The sequence below is a fragment of the Chenopodium album genome, chromosome 17, assembly GCF_948465745.1.
Source record: "Chenopodium album chromosome 17, dcCheAlbu1.1, whole genome shotgun sequence".
Classification (NCBI taxonomy): domain Eukaryota; kingdom Viridiplantae; phylum Streptophyta; class Magnoliopsida; order Caryophyllales; family Amaranthaceae; genus Chenopodium; species Chenopodium album.
Window position 1 is genome coordinate 15,804,649 of NC_137850.1, and position 18,665 is coordinate 15,823,313.

Below are 18,665 nucleotides of genomic sequence, written 5' to 3' on the forward strand. Positions count from 1 at the left end.
CAAAAGATAAGTAAGGAGCATAAATAATAAGTCACAGCCAAACAAGCTGAATGACATACGAATAAGTCGCAGCCGAACAAGCTGAATGACATACGAATAAGTCTACAAAAACTAAGTAGATGACATAACGCACAGGCCTTTATCATAAAAAGACGAATGGCATAAAATTTGAGAAGTTCCCACCAAGTGTAATAAAGGGTAAAGAGATAATGAAGCCCTATACAGCCAAGCAGGGAGCAAAGTTAGAGAGCAGTAAAAATAATCGCAACAGGAAAGCCCAACCTACGAGGCTTCACCTAGCACACCAAAGGGGCTGATGAGTTAAGGTTTAGGTACCACTATACCATGACTCAGTAGCAGGCTTGAGCAAGCATACTAGCAACAAGATAAGCAATAAGCGAAATAACAAAGGAGTTATCAAACACATATACTAACAAGCTGAACCTCTGCCCATCACAAAAGAGTAAACATTCAGCAGAAAATTACAACATTCACAAAGCTGAAGAAAGAAAAAAAGATCTAAGTGCCTCTTTCTTAGCAGCTTCAAGCTCATTCTCCCTTCCAACTCGCAAATCAGCCATCTCAGCTTCCAATGCTTGCACCCTAGCTTGATAAGTTTCTAATTGTCCCTCGCAGTCTGCCAATTTGGTCTTAGTGAGCTAGAATTCTCCTAGCTGAAGTTGCAGGGCATCCACCCTCTTTCTCATGGGAACCACCTCACCAGCCATCGCATCCCTCTCAGAGTGAGCCTGTTGAACTTCCTTATCCTTCTAAGTAAGGGCTGAGTTCTGATTTTGATACTCCTTCTCTATTGTAAGCAAGGCATTAGCCAAATCGCCAACAGACTTGGTAAGCTACAAACAAACAAAAGAACAAAAATAAGCTAAGGCAAAAGCAAAGCAAAGCAAGCCCAGGCAAACAAGTAAAGCAAGCTGAACCAAACAAGCAAAGCAAAGCAAGCAAGCTGAGACAAATAAGCAAAGCAGTAAAAACAAACTAAGGCAAAAGTAAGAAAATATGCAGAAGGAGGAAGATAGAGCAAAAAAGAAAAGCTAGAAATATAAAAGCTAAGCTTCTGCAAATCATGACGCGTTGTGGCAGTAGGGAGACTGACTAAGCTGCTAGTAGAGTCAACGGGAAGTAGGATGCCCTGAGTAAGGCGATAACCCAAGGTGCCACCATTTTATGGGTTATCCACAAACAAGAACTCGTCAGCCCGAACATTCATCAATGGGCGGAGTGGAGCGTTCTCAACCCCAGCAGAGCATAGCAAAGGGCGAAGAGAAACGTCAATGGGAACTTTCCCAAACTTTATAGGTCTAGTAGGACAGAAAGTGCCTCAAGCAGAAATGAGGTCTCAAAAAGAGGATTCTCAAACATATCACCCAAGAACTGGTGAACACAACGATTAAGTTCACTAGAGTTTTGAGTGTCAGTCTCCTTAGCAGCATTCTCACCAAGAAGCCCAGTGCTGGCAGAGTGAAAAACAAAAGGGTCGAGAGTAGAAAAAGTACGGGCCTTTTTAGCAGCAGGCTGATCGGCGTCATCTTATGGAGAGTGGGCTGATCGGCGTCATCTTAGAATGAAGGGCGAGTTTCCCGTCGACCCCCAACAGTAGAAGATGAAGGCTCAGCTTCATCACGACTAGACCCTAAACGGTCAGCGGCGGTCTCAGTGCCAAAAACAGCTCTCAGCTCAGCTGGAGCCAAGTGAACTTCACCCTTCAAAGAGCCAGCATAGACCTCCAAAGTCTCAAAAAGTTATGGAGGATTATCAAGAGTGGCAGTGAGGGGATCCTTCTAGTTGTGTCTTAACCCAAGAATGCACCTATCTAGCTTGTCATAACCTGAAAATGAGGCAGCAAAGGAGAAAAAGCAAAAGGCATAAGAGCGCAGCATAGACAAAAGCAAAGGTAGAAAAACACTTAAAAAATAAAATAAACAGAACACAAGGCTTACCAGGCTCATGGGTAGAACACAAGTGCATAGCAAAAAGCTGTGCATTACCCACAATGTACAGGGAGTTGGTAGCAAGAACTTGGGAAACTTCGCATCACCTGTGCCTGCTCCCTATAGCATCAAAAGCATCTGTTTCGCGAGTAGATTCAATGGGAGAAACAGTAACCCCAGCCATATTAGTACAAATCTCCCAAAAATTAGGTGGCACAGCAAAAGAGGAAGGCTCTGCAACCTAGAAAACTTGTCAGTCCAGTCCCTAAAGCGACCAAGCTTAGGGTAAGACAGGACTCTGCCCTCTTTGGGAGCCATGTAATACCACCCAGACTCAGAACCAGAAGATGACCTTTTCAGGCTCATCAAGGACTTGAACAGATGTAGCGATTCTAAATACCTCCAAAATCGCAAAAACCACAGTAAACATATCAAAGTGTGTAGAGAAGCAGGGTGTTGCAAAGCAATACAAAGATTAAAGGCACAAAAGACCTTGTCAAAAGTAGGGTCAAGGGGGAATCTCAAGCCCAAGTCTAGCTGAGAAGCAAATACAGCAATATGACCAACAGGAGGAGTAGTTAGCTTGGAGCCCTCAGCTGGCAAAACTAGCTTGTAGCTCTGACCAAACCCATAAAACTTCTGCCCCACAGTAGCAAGATCTAACTTCCTTGCATCCCTATGCCAATTGGAGTCTAGCACGCAATTTTTGGGGCCATGAAACCTTTCGTCCAGAAAGAAGTCAGCTTTACCCTCTTCAACAGGCTCCTCCACATAAATAGGCTGACAGTCGTAAAAAGCACACTCATCGGGAAATTCAGCCACCCCACTCATCTTCGCAACAGCAGGAGAAGGAGATGGTGAAGAAGTTGCAGTGCTGCCACCCCGCAATACATAATGGTCAAACTGATTCACGTCAGCCATGTCATCAAGCCAAGCAAAACTGTTTAAACGTTGAACATGGGGAATGGGGTTAACAAGAGAAACATCATGAGGATTAGCCTTGACTTGGTCAGCTAATTACTTATGGCACATCGCGCGCATCCTTAAACGGGTGAGATAGGATAAAGGAATCCCATCCTGAATGAGCACCCACTCGCAATAAGGGTCAAAGAAATCTGGACGAGGTCTGGACCGAAAAGGACGGAAAGCGCTGCCCTCAGCAGGACGACTACTACCCGATCTGGGTGCAACAGGAGGAGTCACAATAGTACTCGCCTTGCTCTCAGCAGGAACGCGATCGAAAGGCATAACCATTTGCAAAGGAAGGGGGGGAGAAGCAGGAGAACTAAAGGAAGTGCGCGCAAAGCACTTACCTGAGTGAGTTGACTTAGAAGGAGAGCCTGACTCAGTGGCCACATAAGGCTCACTCATATTTTGACTGTCAGTAGCATCGGACATTCTAAAATCTACAAACACAAAAAAGCCTTGGGAAGAAGATGAAGAAGATGGGGTGCCAAAAAATCAAGAATCAGTCAAATCCCAAAGGAACAAGCGTAGAAAAAGCAACGCAAGAATTGGGAGAAAGGACTTGCGAGTACAAGTACAACAACAGAAGGGGAAGAATTGGATAAAGATAATCAAAATTGATCAAAAAGACGCAATCTTGCGAAGATAAAACTCAAAAGGAAATGAAATTGGGTACATACATACAAGAAAAGGCACAAAGAAAGTACCTTTACGACAAAAAGTTGCAGATGCAACGAAGCACAACAACAATGGCGACACCAGGAAACCAAGCGAAGAACAAGGTTTCAAATTGTAATAAAAAATCAAGAAATCTCAATGAAAATGAAGAGTAAGAGAAAGTAAACAAACAAAACAAAAAAGTGGAATAAAAACAAGGACGAGAGAAAATGAAAGAGACGAGAACTTACAACAACAATGGAGGAACAACGCGCGTCTGTGAAGAAAATGAAGGCAAAACTTTTAAAAAAGGAAAGAGGAAAATGAAGAATGAAGAAGGTAAAAAGAAAAGGAAGAGGGACAGTGAATTAAATGGGGAAATAAATGGGCGGTTGAGTAAAGAATAAAGCCAAACCGCCATGTCACTTAAGTAAAAATAAACTGACCCTCAGTTGACTGACATGTGTCCCACTTATGCAAAACATTATTCCCGCCAAAAAAAAAAAAATCAGCGGGAGTAATCAAAATTCCTCCCTGCAAGCTCGTCATTTCTCAAACTTCAGCGAGAGTAATCGAAATTCCTCCCTGCAAGCTCGTCGAAATTCCTCCTTGCAAGCTCGTCATTACTCAGACTTAAGCGGGAGTAATCGAAATTCCTCCCTTCAAGCTCGTCATTTCTCAGATTTCGGCGGGAGTAATCGAAATTTCTCCCTACAAGCTCGTCATTTCTCAGACTTCAACGGGAGTAATCGAAATTCCTCCCTATAAGCTTGTCATTTCTCAGACTTCAGCAGGAGTAATCAAAATTCCTCTCTATAAGCTCGTCATTTCTCAGACTTTAGCAAGAGTAATCGAAATTACTCCCTGCAAGCTCGTCATTTCTCAAAAATCAGCGAGTGTAATCGAAATTCCTCCCTGCAAGCTCGTCATTTCTCAGACATCAGCGAGAGTAATCGAAATTCCTCCCTGCAAGCTCGACATTTCTCAGACTACAGCGGAAGTAATCGAAATTCATCCTCGTAGGCTCGTCATGTCTCAAATCCCAGAAGGAACAATAAAAGTCCCTTCCAAAAGATTAAGTATTCCTCTAGCATCAGCAGGAATAAAATTAAATGTCCTTTGATACACGAAAGGCATGCACGTCACAGGCAAAAGAAAGGCACTATTAACAAGCAATAACGCTACGCATCTCCACCAACTTACAGCGTGACCTCGCAAGTCTCAGAATCACGTAGTCAATCCAAAGACTTGAAGGGCTAGAGGTACATGAGGTAACACTACAACAAAATTAATCAAAGGGAACAGTGAAAAATCATTGCCTAATATAAAAAAAAAAAAAAAAGTGTTGCCTTCTAGCTAAGGCAACACATATGAGGTGTATTTTATGCTCCGTTGTCTATTCATAAGGCAACACATTTTTATTCAAAGAAAACAGTTTTTAAATCCAAGGTAAAATGATAGAAAAGTCAACAACTTTAGAAAGGCAACAAGTTAAAATTATTGCATCCTTAGAAAACAATTCAAAACTATATTCTTATGTGATAATATACAACCACCTTTCACTTGTTATATTTGTTAGTAATAATATAAAAGTGTTGCTTAATATCTTAAAGACTAACATTGTGAAAATTATAACATATAAATTAAAAGAATTAAAATGAATCAACGTTGAACTCAACAATAGATAACAATTAGTCTAATAAAAAGTAGAACATAAATATAGATGTAAATTGATTTTATAGCTTTACGCATGTGAGCTCATCAAAATCCAAAAAAACAATATCCAATGATATCAGTACATAATGTATCTTCCCTTAAGATCCTAAATAAATTCACAATTTAGTACATTATTAATACTAGTAATTGTTTGTATCTAATTTAGTACATGAGGAAGGGATTGTAATAGAATAGAAAATCTACAACTCTAATAGAGCAACTCTTGTCTGTCTTCAACATATATCTCACTTCCATGTACTTTCACCCTAATATACCAATTAAATAACAAATTCAAACAATAATTATTTTTCAAAAATTATGAAAATAATTGAAATCTAAACAAAGATGAAGATTTAAAACTTTTGGCTAGTATGGCATGCAAAACGGACAAATAACCAGATTCATAGAACAATTTTTACATTCATCCAAGATTAAGGAAAGAAAATAGACAAACACCCATTAGTAATGTAGTACCTTTGATATTAATCGAGCATAGTTTAGGAAAATAAAGATCATTTAAGAGCATACAGCTAAGATATCCAACCATTAACAATTTTTCATAGACTCGAAGGTTGAGTAATTCAATTCAAAAAATATGGAGTTCCTCCTAAGAAATTGGAATCTAGCATAATGCATCATATAGAAACTATCATAATTTGAAAAAGAAATGTATGATACTTCTTACATCAATTTACAGGATCTAACAAACATAATAATATTTTATCGATCTTCCAATAATTCTATGATATAATCAGGGCAATTAAGGCTAACTAAATCCATCATAACTTGAACCACAAATTCACAACCATTGTTAATGCAACAAATTCCATCTATCCTATTTCAAACTAATCACCACTTCAATTAATTAACTCTAAGCTTAAATCATGCATATTAAAAGCTACCTGTCACAAAGTGAACCACACCCACAATACCATAATTTAACATTTACAAATCTAGGTATTAAAAAAAAGGTGAAATCAGAAAAAGAAGGGAATTAACAAAAATTGATCAATTTGCAATTGCAAATACTCTTTCCAAGTTTCCAAAGGATTACACCAAAATTAAAATGAATAACAAATATCAATAGAATTCATTTTTAGGTTTGATGAGAATAAATGACAAAAGTTGAAATTATATAGGAAGCATTACCAAAGCCACAATTGTTTATTCCAAGTTCAATTCTTCAACATTCCATGCACACGATCCATTTCAATTTCATACTCTACTTTCTCCCCAAAACAGTTTCACTCAAGCCTAAGGACAACGATCATATTGGATTTCTTTTCGTGCTTGATACATTCAAAGTGCTGGGTGTCATGTCATATCACAACAACCAAGCATTAGAGACAAGAAATCGATCAAATTTAATGATAACAGCTCATCTCAGGTTTGCAAACACTACAGTTAAAGAGAGAGAAAAGGGACTTTGCTGACAAACTTCAACAAGAGCTGCCAACCAAATGTTAGCAATCTAGATTTAGAATCAAATAACCTCAATCATATGCTGCAGTTCAAAACCATCAATTTCAAATGCCTGGTTTGTTTAAATCAATTTTCTTACATTCCTCTAAGGATTCTTGAATTACCCATACAATTATATATACCTTCTAATTTAGAGAACAATGATGAAAACAATAACCCCACATCTAAATTGCATTCTCAAATAAACCCAGTTAACAAAAACTTACCGAATTGCTAAAAAAAGTGGGTCACAAAATCATAAACTTTAATCAATTAATCTAATTAAATTTCACATCAAAATCTGAAACCAAGAGCATGATTTATACCTAAGTAATATGGGATTTTTTTTTAAGGGAGCTCCACCTTTAGTAACAGAAGAAAAAAAATAGAAGAAAAATGGTGGGGTGAAAGTGAGAATGCACAAGTCCAGCTAGTGGCCATGGATGCACATCTAAAAAGGGTTTTGTGAGTTGTATACATAGAATTCAGATACTATAGTTCTCTGTTGTAGCTTTTATGAGTACTTGCACTCTTGACAAAATCCCTTAGGAGATGTTGAAATTAAAATTCATACCTGTTTTGGGTATTTTTGTCCCTCGGGAGAGTTACAGCTCCAAGACTGGTCCGGTGCAGCCTGTACCTGCAAGACAAACGGAGACACCAGTTGGTAGGTGCTCCGCCTCCGACGATCAAGTTAGTAACTTGAAATGAGAGAAAAAGGTGCGGAAATTTAGATGGGGATCTGCTCGGGTTGCAAGCTCAGTTGTCTCTATCAAAGGGACAGTTTGTAATAAATGGTAGAACGTGCCCTCCAAAAGAGGGGAATCTCCCTATTTATAGGGTCCTTGGGAATTGTGCCCCTGATTAGGTCACAGAACCCTAATCAGTGGTGGGCTGCGCCGTTTTACGGCTTTCTCGAGATTTCGGCCTGAAGGCCGTCATCCTCCAAATATCTGGGATGACACGTGTTAAGCAGGGATAGGTCCACTTTGGACCACCCTGGGGCTAACATGTGTCACCCTCTGGTTGGTCCACATGGCGGGGTAAAATTACCCTAAACATTTGCCCCTCACAGATGTGACGTGGCACGCCACGTGGCATCTGTGACACGCGTCACTCTGTGATTGGTGGTAATTTTACCGCCAAAATTTTACTGTTCACCATCTGAGTAAATTACAGGAATACCCCTTAATTTACCCTCCTTATATAGCCGTTTACCCTCATTATTTTTGTACGTTTCACAAAAATTTTCAGAGAGAACTTTGAGAGAATCTTGAAAGAGAGAGCAGAAGTCATCCGTTTGAGTCAAGCGCAAGTTTTAAGAAAACTCATTCTTCTCAACACAGGCGGACCCGTCTACCTTCATATCTCAAATCTAAAGCAACTGACTCTGACACTCTCAGCTCTTTTTCATTTTACCGCTTGTACATATTTCTTGCAATAAATGGATTCATCACCAACACACACGACACAACCTAGGTTAGAATCCAGCCGTTCACCAGGAATGGCTGAGTCTAGGATTGGTAGTGCCGTCTCAGGATGTTGGGACCACCCTCATGCTTGGATTCCGACCATTTGTACGTCTGTGCAGGACACAATGGCTCGGACTATGCAGACGGCACATGATCCGAATTATAGGAGCGAAGGCTCAGGCGGCCAAACGCCTAAGGGAGAGACGTCTGGCTCAGAACACCAGACGGCTCCGGAGAGATCCCCTCCGCGTGGCCCCCCAACTCCTCCAGACTCGTTTTTAGACGAGTGCGACCCGGTGAGGAGGCCGCCTCAGCTTCTGTCTCCCATTCTGGGGAGGAGACGGGGAGCGGATTTACCGTCTCCTCTTCTGAGAGCAGTGATGATCTTCCCCCGCTTGAGGATAGCGAGGAAGAAGAGAGGAAGAAGTGGAATGAGAAGGACGATCCCTACAGGATCCACGTCTCCAACAAAGACAGGGACCTCATGGAAAGAGGCCTTGAAATTTTTTTGAAAGTACACCTGTTAGGAGACAGGTACAAAATAAGGGTGCCTCCTGCAGACGGCACCATTTCTTGGGAAGACACTGAACGAAACGCCAACGGCTACTTCGGCTGTTACGAGGCGGCGTTCAAGGCTGGTCTGCGCTTCCCCCTTCACCAGGCGGTGAAGGCAATCTTGAGAGGCTACGGCCTCAGAGTCTGTTAACTTACCTCCAATTCTTGGGCAAACATTCTAGGGTATGTTGCCGCCTGTGAGTTCCAAGGAATTCACCCCGGCTAGGAAGCTTTTGCTAAGATGCACTATCTTAGCCGCAGCCCAGGAGGGTACAGAGCGTGGTATACTTTGACCACGTTTCATCAATATATGATGACCTTAGATAAGGTCTCCAAATTTGATGGCTGGAAGCACAGGTTCTACCTGCTGACGGCCCCAACCAGGCGGGAGAATTGCGAGCTCCGCGAATACAATAAAAAGCCCGACCTTCTGGGTCGGAAATGCTGTCTGCCCCGGATCCCGAATGAGGACTTCGATAAAATAATTGAGGCTGACTTCTTCGGCCTCACAGACGCCACACTGTCAACCGGGGAGACAATAAAAGTCCCCAGAAACTGGATCCCTGAGAGTGCCTGGCTCAGGGACGAATGCTTCCTAGCCGCCTGCGGGCTAGGGCACATGTTCACCAGACGTATGCGCCTGAATCAATATCCGTCTGTAGTACTTTTGTATCGGAATCGTTTTTAATGATGTACTAACCAATTCCTTTTTGTTTTTTGCAGAAGAAGCGTTGAACATGTTGCTAGACGAGAAGACTCCCAGGCGGTCCTCTGCTCAAATTCGCAGAGACCTGGCCGAGGCTCAGGCGAGGGAACTCAGGGCCAAGGTAAACGTCTGACTCTTTTCTTGAGTTTGCTTTCAAAGTTTGCTTTCTTCGAATGCTAACATAAACTTGTTTATTTTCTTATGGGGGAGAGGTGGATAAGACGTTTAAGAAAAATCTCAAACGGGCAAGGGAGGAGACCACCGCCTCTAACCCCAGCAAGTCCTCGAAAAAGGCAGCCTCCACCGCTACTCCCAACGCCCCAGGCGGGAAGACTCAGATGCGGATAGGGGGAAGAACGGAGAAGGTGAGTGGCTCCCTAGGCCTCGACCTCGCCAACCCCTATATGCAACCGGGGGGTTCACCGCACCTGCCAGCGGCTCTCGTCTGGCCGGCTCTGCAGGTAAGAACCCTTTTGAATCCCCGCCTGAGCTGGGGTGGCCGTTGCGAGTGAAATCACACTCCCAACAGACGTCATCCTCAGACGGTCGGAACCAAATTGTTGCTGCTTTAGTTTCACACTCTGACGCTGATTGTGGTGCATATCAATCACCTCGCTGGCCAGACGTCCAGAAGCACGCCAAGGCCATGCTGGAGGCTGTGAGCAAGCGGGATAAGGATGCTATCCCGGGGATTGAGACGTTCAATCTTGAACGTATCTTGTCCCTCCTGGCTGAGATAAGACACTTGAATAATTTTGAATCATTTTTTCTCCAAGTTTTTCTCCGCCTGCAGTGCTAACCCTGTTTGCTTTTGCAGGCTCTTCTACGGGTAGACGGGCTCAAGCGTCCTTACACCCGCAAGCGGGATGAGGTAAGACGGGTCAAGCAGTCCGCCTCGGACGCCAATAATGTTGCTTTATACTCGTGTATCATTGACGATCTTGAAACTAAAGCAACCCAAATGACACAGGCGGCCAAGATCCAAGAGCTGGAGGCGGACTTGCGGGCGGCCAAGCAGAAGGCGGCGGATGTAGAGACGGCCCAGAAACAGGCGGAGGAGGACCTCCCCAAGCTCAGGGAGGACCTCTAGAAGGCTCAGGAGGACCTTGAGAAGCTTCCGGGTGTCTCGAAAGAGAACACTGATATGAAGGGCAAGGTTGCCAAGCTGGAGAAGGAGGGGGCCAAAGCTCAGGATAACTTCCGAGCGACTCTGTAGGCGGATCAAAACCGCCTGGTAGCTGAGATGGCCGCCGACAGCGAGGCCATGATGAAGATCGCCTGGCTGCCTTGTATCCAAACAAGGATTATGGCGTCTGGGCTCTGGCTTACAAATATGCTGAAGAGGTGATATACCTGAGAGAGAAGGGTGAGCCAGAGCCTGAGTCTTTCCTCGCCTGGGCCAACACTGAGCACCCTGAGCCTGAAGCCCCCGAGACTGAAAAAGAAGGGGAGAAGGGCCAGGAGGGACCGTCTGCGGGGCAATGAATTCAGCGGCTGTGTGCCAATTTCTTTCTTTTTTTTTATTTATCTGCGGCAGTATGCCACCAAACTTGCTTTTCCAGCCTGTGTGCCGAGTATATTTGTATCTTTACCGGCTGTAGGGCCGTGTTGTCAAACAATTTCCTTTACCCGGACGGGGTCCGGTTAACATTTAATCCATCACAGCCGTTTGGCTGGGTGGAAATTCAATGAATGCACCGACTGAGTTGGTTTTTATTACTTTGCGCTTGTGTTTGCACTTCAATTTCATTTCAATTTTTTGCATTTTCAATATTTGCCTAACTTATCAAAAGCATGCGGCGATCTCTGCCTAACTTATCAAAAGTATACAGCTGTCCTTGCCCCTGGACGGCTGTGTGGTTGGTTTCAAGTGGAGTTCTTTGATTTACTTGGGAACGTCTGATGCTGCATAGAGCTTGATACGTTTGTAAGTCAATCAATCACAGTTGTGATTGCCCCAAACCAAGTGCACAGCCGTACATTAACAGGCGTTCTAGTCACTATCTAGACGGTGTTGACCGTCTAGGTAGAGATTGTATAGCCATTGCACAACTCTTTTGCCCCAAACGAGGATGTATGCAATTTAAAAAGAAAAAATGCTAAGTAAGAACTTCAGTCGGTCGCCGACTGATTTCATTGGACATCCGGGTTCCGAAACTTGGTCGTTCCTTAGACTGTTCAGGTCAGACGGCTATGGTTGGCTGATTCAGCCGTCCAATCGTGGCCGCCTGCATTGGTATGTAAAGTAAGCAGGTTGGCTTCTCTCTGCGACGATTGCACCCGGAGGGGTGTCGCCGAACGCCTTTGTCCATGTTGGGATAGGCGAATTTATGGGAAAAGCAGTCATCCGGCCATTGGCCTTCTGCGGCTGTATAGCCACTAAGCGGTTTTGTGCTTAGCTTAATTATCTGGCCGTTGGCCTCTCGTCAATCAGACGTTAATTCAATTTTCAAGTGACAAACTCAGAGAAATAAACAAGTGAAAACAAAAGGCGATTTCTCATTAATTTACTTCTTGTTTACAAACATTACAAATCTCAAAAGTAGTACTTTTTCAAATTGTCTACATTCCAAGTTCTAGGCACGCGCCTGCCGTCTGGAGTTTCCAGGCGGTAGGTGCCGTCTCTTACTTCTTCATAAATCCGGTAGGGGCCTTCCCAAAAAGAAAAATCTAGAAATATAAAATCTAACCTTCTATAGATCATGGCACGTAGTGGTAGTAGGGAGACTGACTCAACTCCTAGTAGGAAAGCTAGTACGAATCTCCCTGAAATTGCGTGGCATGGTAAAAGAGGAAGGCACTGCAACCTAGAAAAACTTGCCTCTCCAGTCCCTAAAACGACCAAATTTAAGGTAAGATAAAACTCGACCCTCTTTGGGAGCCACGTAATACCACCCAGACTCAGAACCAGAAGATGACCTTTTCAGGCTCATCAGAGATTTGAACAGATGTAGTGATTTTGGGTACCTCCAAAAGCACAGGAACCACAATAAGCATATCAAAGTGTGTAGAGAAGCAGGATGTAATAAAGCAAGGTAAAGGTTGAAAGCCTGAAAGACCTTATCCAAAGTAGGGTCAAGAGGGACTCTCAAGCCTAAGTTCAGTTGGGAAGCAAAGACGACAATATGACCAGCAGGAGGAGTAGATAACTTGGAGCCCTCAACTGGCAAAACAAGTTTGTAGCCCTAACCAAAACCGTAGAACTTCTGCCCCACAACAGCGAGGTCTAACTTCCTTGCATCTTTACGCAAGTTGGAATCCAGCACGCAATTCTTGGGGCCATGACACCTTTCGCCCAAAAAGAAGTCAGGTTTGTCCTCTTCAATAGGCTCCTCTACATAGATGGGCTGACAGTCGTAGAAAGCACTCTCACCAGGAGATCCAGCCACCCCGCTCATATTCACAGTTGGAGAAGGAGATGGTGAAGAAGTTGCAGCGTTACCACCTCGTACTACATAATGGTCAAACCGATTTACATCATCCATGTCATCAAGCCAAGCAAAACTGTTTAAAGGCTGAACATGGGGAATGGGACTAACAAGAGAAACATCAGGGGGATTAGCCTTGACCATGTCACCTAAAATCTCATGGCGCAACGCGTGCCTCCTTAAACGAGGGAGATGGGGTACAAGTACCTCGTCCTGAATAAGCTCCCGCTCGCAATAAGGGTCAAAGAAGTCAGGACGTGGTCCAGGCCAAAAAAGACGGAAAGCGCTGCTTTTAGCAGGGCGACTACTACCCAACTCAGGTACAGCAGGAGAAGCTGCAGAGTACTCGCCCTGCCCGCAGCAGATGGACTATCGAAAGGCGTAACTGTTTGTAAAAGAAAGGGGGGAGAAGCAGGGGAAACAAAAGGAGTGCGCGCAGAGCACTCAACTGAGTGAGATGACTTTGAAGGAGAGCCTGACTCAGTGGCCACGAGAGGCTCACTCATGTTTTGACTATCAGAAGCGTCAGACATCCTAAATAAGATCTACAAAGACAAAAAATCCCCCCAAAGAAGACGAAGATAAATGGGGTGCTAAAAACCAAAGATCTGTCTAATCCTAAAAGAGAGAATGCAGAAAAGCAACGCAAGAATCGAAAGAAAGAATTGAGAATACAAATACAATAACAGAAGGGAATGAATTGGATGCAGACAATCAAAATTGATCAAAAGACACAATTTGGCGGAAGAAATTACAAAAAGAAATAAAATTGGGCATACACATACAAGGAAAAGTACAAAGTAAATACCTTTATGACAAAAGGTTGCAGAAGTAACGAAGCACAACGACAATGGCGACCCAAGAAACTAAACGGAGAACAGGGTTTCAAACTGCAACCACAAAGCAAGAAAATTCAGTGAAACGAAAGAGTAAGAGAAAATGAGCGAACAAAAAAAATGAAGCAAGAACGAAGACGAGAAAGACGAGAACTTACAACGGTAATGAAGGAATGACGCGCGTTTGTGGAGAAGATGAAGAGCGAGAAATTTGAAAAGGGAAAGGGGAAGATGAAAAAATGAAGATGGTAAAAAGAAAAGAAAGGGGAGGGGACAGTGAATTAAATAGGGAGTAAATAGGCGGTTGAGAACGCAATAAAGCCAAACCGTCATGTCACCTCAGTAAAAATAATTGACCACTCAGATGGCCGATGCATGTCCCACTCATGCAAAACATCCTTCCCGTAAAAAAAAAAAAAAAAAAAAAAAATTCAGCGGGAGCAATCGAAATTCCTCCCTACAAGCTCATTATTTCTCAGAATTCAGCGGGAGTAATCGAAATTCCTCTCTGTAAGCTCGTCATTTCTCAGACTAGCGGGAGTAACTTAAATTCCTCCCTGCAAGCTCGTCATTTCTCAGACTCAGCGGGAGTAATAGAAATTCCTCCCTGCAAGCTCATCATTTCTCAGACTTCAGCGGGAGTAATCGAAATTCTTCCCTGCAAGCTCGTCATTTCTCAGACTTCAGCGGCAGTAATCGAAATTCCTCCCTACAAGCTCGTCATTTCTCAGACTTCAGCGACAGTAATCGAAATTCCTCCCTAAAGTTCGTCATTTCTCACACTTCGGCGGGAGTAATCGAAATTCTTCCCTACGAGTTCGTCATGTCTCAAATTCTTGACAAAATAATTAAATTCTAATCAAGGAAAAATAGTTCCTGTAGCATCAGCAGGAATAAACGAAACGATCAAACGCAACGCATTTCCACCAACCTCCGGCATGACCACTCAAGTCTCAGAATCGAGTCGTCAATCTAGAGACTTGATGGGCTAGTGGTATACGAGGTAGTTTAGCTGAGCAACGACCGATAAGACCATGCGCTCAGAATATCTTAGTGACCTCATACCACCTCTTGAGGGGCTAGTTGTAGGGGATAGCTCATGCTGAGCTATTTTCTCCAACTGGAACCATTAAAAAAGGATTCACCGCGGAAGTTAGAGCCGGCATGAATGACCTAACACCTCTTGAGGAGCTAGTAGTATAGGATAGCTCCTGCTGAGCTTTTACCGGGCTCCCAGACTGCCTAGGGTGCGCACTCACCACTGGAAGGATAGTCGAAGGGGCTCCTCAGCCTGATAGCAGTCTGCAGGCTGGCCAAGTATGACTCTCTACAAAGTAGATCGTACACCTATAAATAGAGGGCAAAGTACAATGGAAAAGAGGTTAGACACACAAGTTATCACACTCTCTCTATCTCTCTAAGTACACTTTCTCTCTCTAAACACATTCTAACTTAAGCATCGGAGGAGGGTTCCTCGAGCCATCCCCGAGGGCAGTTTACGCGTGTTGCCTTGCGCAGGGCGTCGACGGGACCCTGCTCGTGCTAGCAGAACCCTTAGATCCACACCTGGAACAATAAGTTAAGGAGCATAGCTAGCAGCAGCCTAAAGTGCACAAGTGCATGACGGATTATTGAAAATAGAAACAGAAGCTACCAGTGGAAGTAGACAAAAAAGCAGATATGACATCCAAGTGCCAATCATATCTTTAATTCATAACATTATTCCAATTCCTCTTACGAACCTACCATTTACTTTAACGCAGTGGTTAGGAATTAGAAAGCTAAAACAATGACGCAACATTAGAGAGGCTATTTCTGTTAAAGATTTATAAGGTGAGCAAAGAAATATGCACGAGGAGAAAGGCAAAGATTTAGGCCCATATTAAGTTAGGGGCACAATTCCACAATCAAAATACTGTCATTCATTTAAAGAATATCAAACTATAATCATGTTTCAAAGGTAGTAAAAATCATCACAAAATTCTAACAACATTGCATCATACACGGTAGTAAAAGATTTAAAACTTATTTTTCAATTGAGCTACAATCATTATTGAGCTTCCAACAGTGTGCATCATATGTATCATAGGCCATAAAAAGAACTAATGTCCAGGAAATGGTAAGGTAGTTTAGGAATAAAAGCAATAGAGAAATTCTTTCTGTTTAAAAATATTAGATCACATTTTTTCTTTATGATCATATCTTTTCAACTTTGACCGGTATAATTTAATCACAATGTAATTGTAATAAATACAATTCAAGAAATTACCCATAATACAAAGTTTAGACAAGAACTAAAAAAAACCCATATTCTGAAAATCAAGCACAAACATAAACTCAAATCTCCAATCAATTGAATCAAACACTATTAATAAAACATAATTAATCAAACTGTAGAAAAAACCGGCCATAAAAAACCAAGGAGAGAGATAGATAGCAAAAAATATTCAATTTAAAGTCACTAACTTTAATAATTTGGAGTACCCACAAAAAAATGGACCAGTTAACAACATATTCATTAATTAATCTCAAAGAGAAAACAAAATAAGAATGATTACCTCAAACAAAACTAAGAAAAAGGAAGAGAGAATGAAAATCATACAATCAAAATCCTTGTGACATATGAGTGAGATAGAGGGGTTGCCACTCCACCGCCAGTGCCACCGCCAACACCACCGGAATCAGGACGGAGTAGTCGCTTGCCACCCCCTCTATCTGGCCGAAAGTTATTGGTCGTGGCTTGTCACTCATATGCTCTTGTGGCATATGAGTGAGATAGAGGGGTTGCCACCCCACCGCCAGTGCCACCGCCAACACCACCGGAATCAGGACGGAGTAATCGCTTGCCACCCCCTCTATCTGGCCGAAAGTTAGTGGTCGTGGCTTCCTTTGATTTGGGGCAAAAGACAAAGAATTTAATCATTAAAAAAAAATTCACAAAAGCAAATATGACAAAACAGAAGATTAAATTCAAGATCTAAGTAACTAAAAACCCTAAATAACAAAAACACGTCAAAAAGATCGATAGAAATGTAAGAAAGGAAAGAGTGAACCCTAAATTGTGAGAACTGAGAATAAAATTAATGATAAAACCCTAGACTGTAAAATTTAAATTGGATGATGAGAATAAGGAAGTGACATCTGACCTTAGAACCTACTTCAATGGAGAACAGGAACCGACTCAATAGAGAACGTTGAGTGCGCTTCAACGGAGAACGTTAAGACTTAAAGAGAGAGGATCGCTGGACTGATCTGATATATATATATTTTTTAAAAACATACGGAGTTTTTTACAAAAATATATATAATTTTTTTATTATTATATTTTAGTGATAAGAGCTCTCCTTGCGCTTCCAAGTGATTCTGGTATCGATTCTCATCACTTGTCCAATTTAATTGTCATGTAAATTTATTTTTTTTGGTGAAAATTGTCATGTAAATATACAAGTATATTTTTAGTAAAGTAATTGTATGCTATAATTTCTTCCTTTTTCATGAAATGATTAGATCTAACTACATAAATTTTATTTCATAGCAAAAACTGTGGCATAAGTGTATGCTTGTCATAGAAAAATTATCACCCATGGTCGTGTGTAATTTAAAGTTTGTCATGGGTAAAGAGCTCCTCATGGCACAAATGGAAAGTTGGCCATGGGAAAAATGGTACTCGTGGCACAAATGTAAGGTTTGCCACGGGAAAATCATTATTCGTGGCTCAAGAGTGATTTTTGCCACGAGAATATAATACCCGTAGCATAAATTATTCTTCTTATTTAGGTTTTGTATCATAGTTCTTTTTTCCCGTGGCTAGGTGAATTTATGCCACGAATCTTGAATTCCCGTGGCGTAATTCGTGGCACAAGTGATCATTTGTTGTAGTGTAAGAATTTCTTTCTCTTTAATACAATCTTAGTGTTTGATTTTGATATTTTGTTGAATTTCAAGTTGATTGATTGATTTAATTGTTGATAATTTGATTGCAATGTTGATGATGATTTTGATGACTTGTTTAGTTTGTTCTTCATTTCTACAATGTGTAGTGAGTAGATTCTTTGCTAGGGATGTGATGAACCATGCATTAATGATAGATCATAGCTAATTGGGGGATTTTGATTGATTTAATATTGTGATTAAATTGGTTGATAGAAATTGTGCATGTGTTTGATTTGTTGAGGAGTATCTAACCTTGATTCTCATGCTAGATTGCATTGTAGTTCTCCATTGATATGACATATTGATTTGGAAATTACATTTATGGATTGAACTTGATTTGTGATGTTCCTAGCTATTCATTCGTAGAGACCCTTAGTTTGACACTTGGAAATAGCCTATCGAGTCCTTTTAATTGCAATTACTATTTTCCCTTATATTGTTCGATTTGTCAATCTCCTATCCAATTATCATGTCTATTGTGAGTGCATGTGGATCCTAATTCCCTAGTGTTTGTGATATTGGTTTCTATATATGATTTGTTGTGTTGCTTAATTCTTGCTTAACAAAACCATATCTATACTTTTGGATAGCTAAACACGCGACTGTAGCATTCACCTTCCATTCCCAGTGTTCGACCTCTTAGCTTGCCATTATAGTAGAATTTTGGTTAAGTTGACTGTGTATAAATTTTTTTTGGCCATAGGAAGATTAGATTAGTCACGACAACGACCTAGTCATCCCGTCATCAAAATGGCACCGTTGCCGGGGAATGACATAGTTAATTGCTATAGTTGCTGAGTCTATTCCATCATATTTGAAAAACACAAATAGAATCTTTTAGGCTACATTAGTAGCCGTGATACTAATATTTTCTTTTGAGATTTACATGCGTAGGGCACGGGATCGGACCTTAGTGACACTTGATCTGGAAATCGAGAGGACCATCACAAAGATAAGGGTTGCTAATCGTTCCTTAAGCTCCAGTC

General features: G+C 41.8%; 1 long non-coding RNA gene across 2 annotated transcripts; it reads right to left on the bottom strand.

Moving 5' to 3' along the window:
• Positions 1-414: 414 nt before the first annotated feature.
• On the bottom strand, positions 415-16,991 carry LOC145589521 (uncharacterized). 2 transcript variants are annotated; one of them, XR_014101705.1, is made up of 4 exons: positions 16,893-16,991; positions 16,349-16,633; positions 6,438-6,595; positions 5,331-5,554 (listed from the first exon to the last, which is right to left on the bottom strand). It is a non-coding gene; the product is annotated as an uncharacterized LOC145589521 (long non-coding RNA). The 2 variants fall into 2 exon arrangements; XR_014101704.1 differs by lacking the exons at positions 5,331-5,554; positions 6,438-6,595 and adding an exon at positions 415-854.
• Between the last annotated feature and the right edge of the window lie 1,674 nt (positions 16,992-18,665).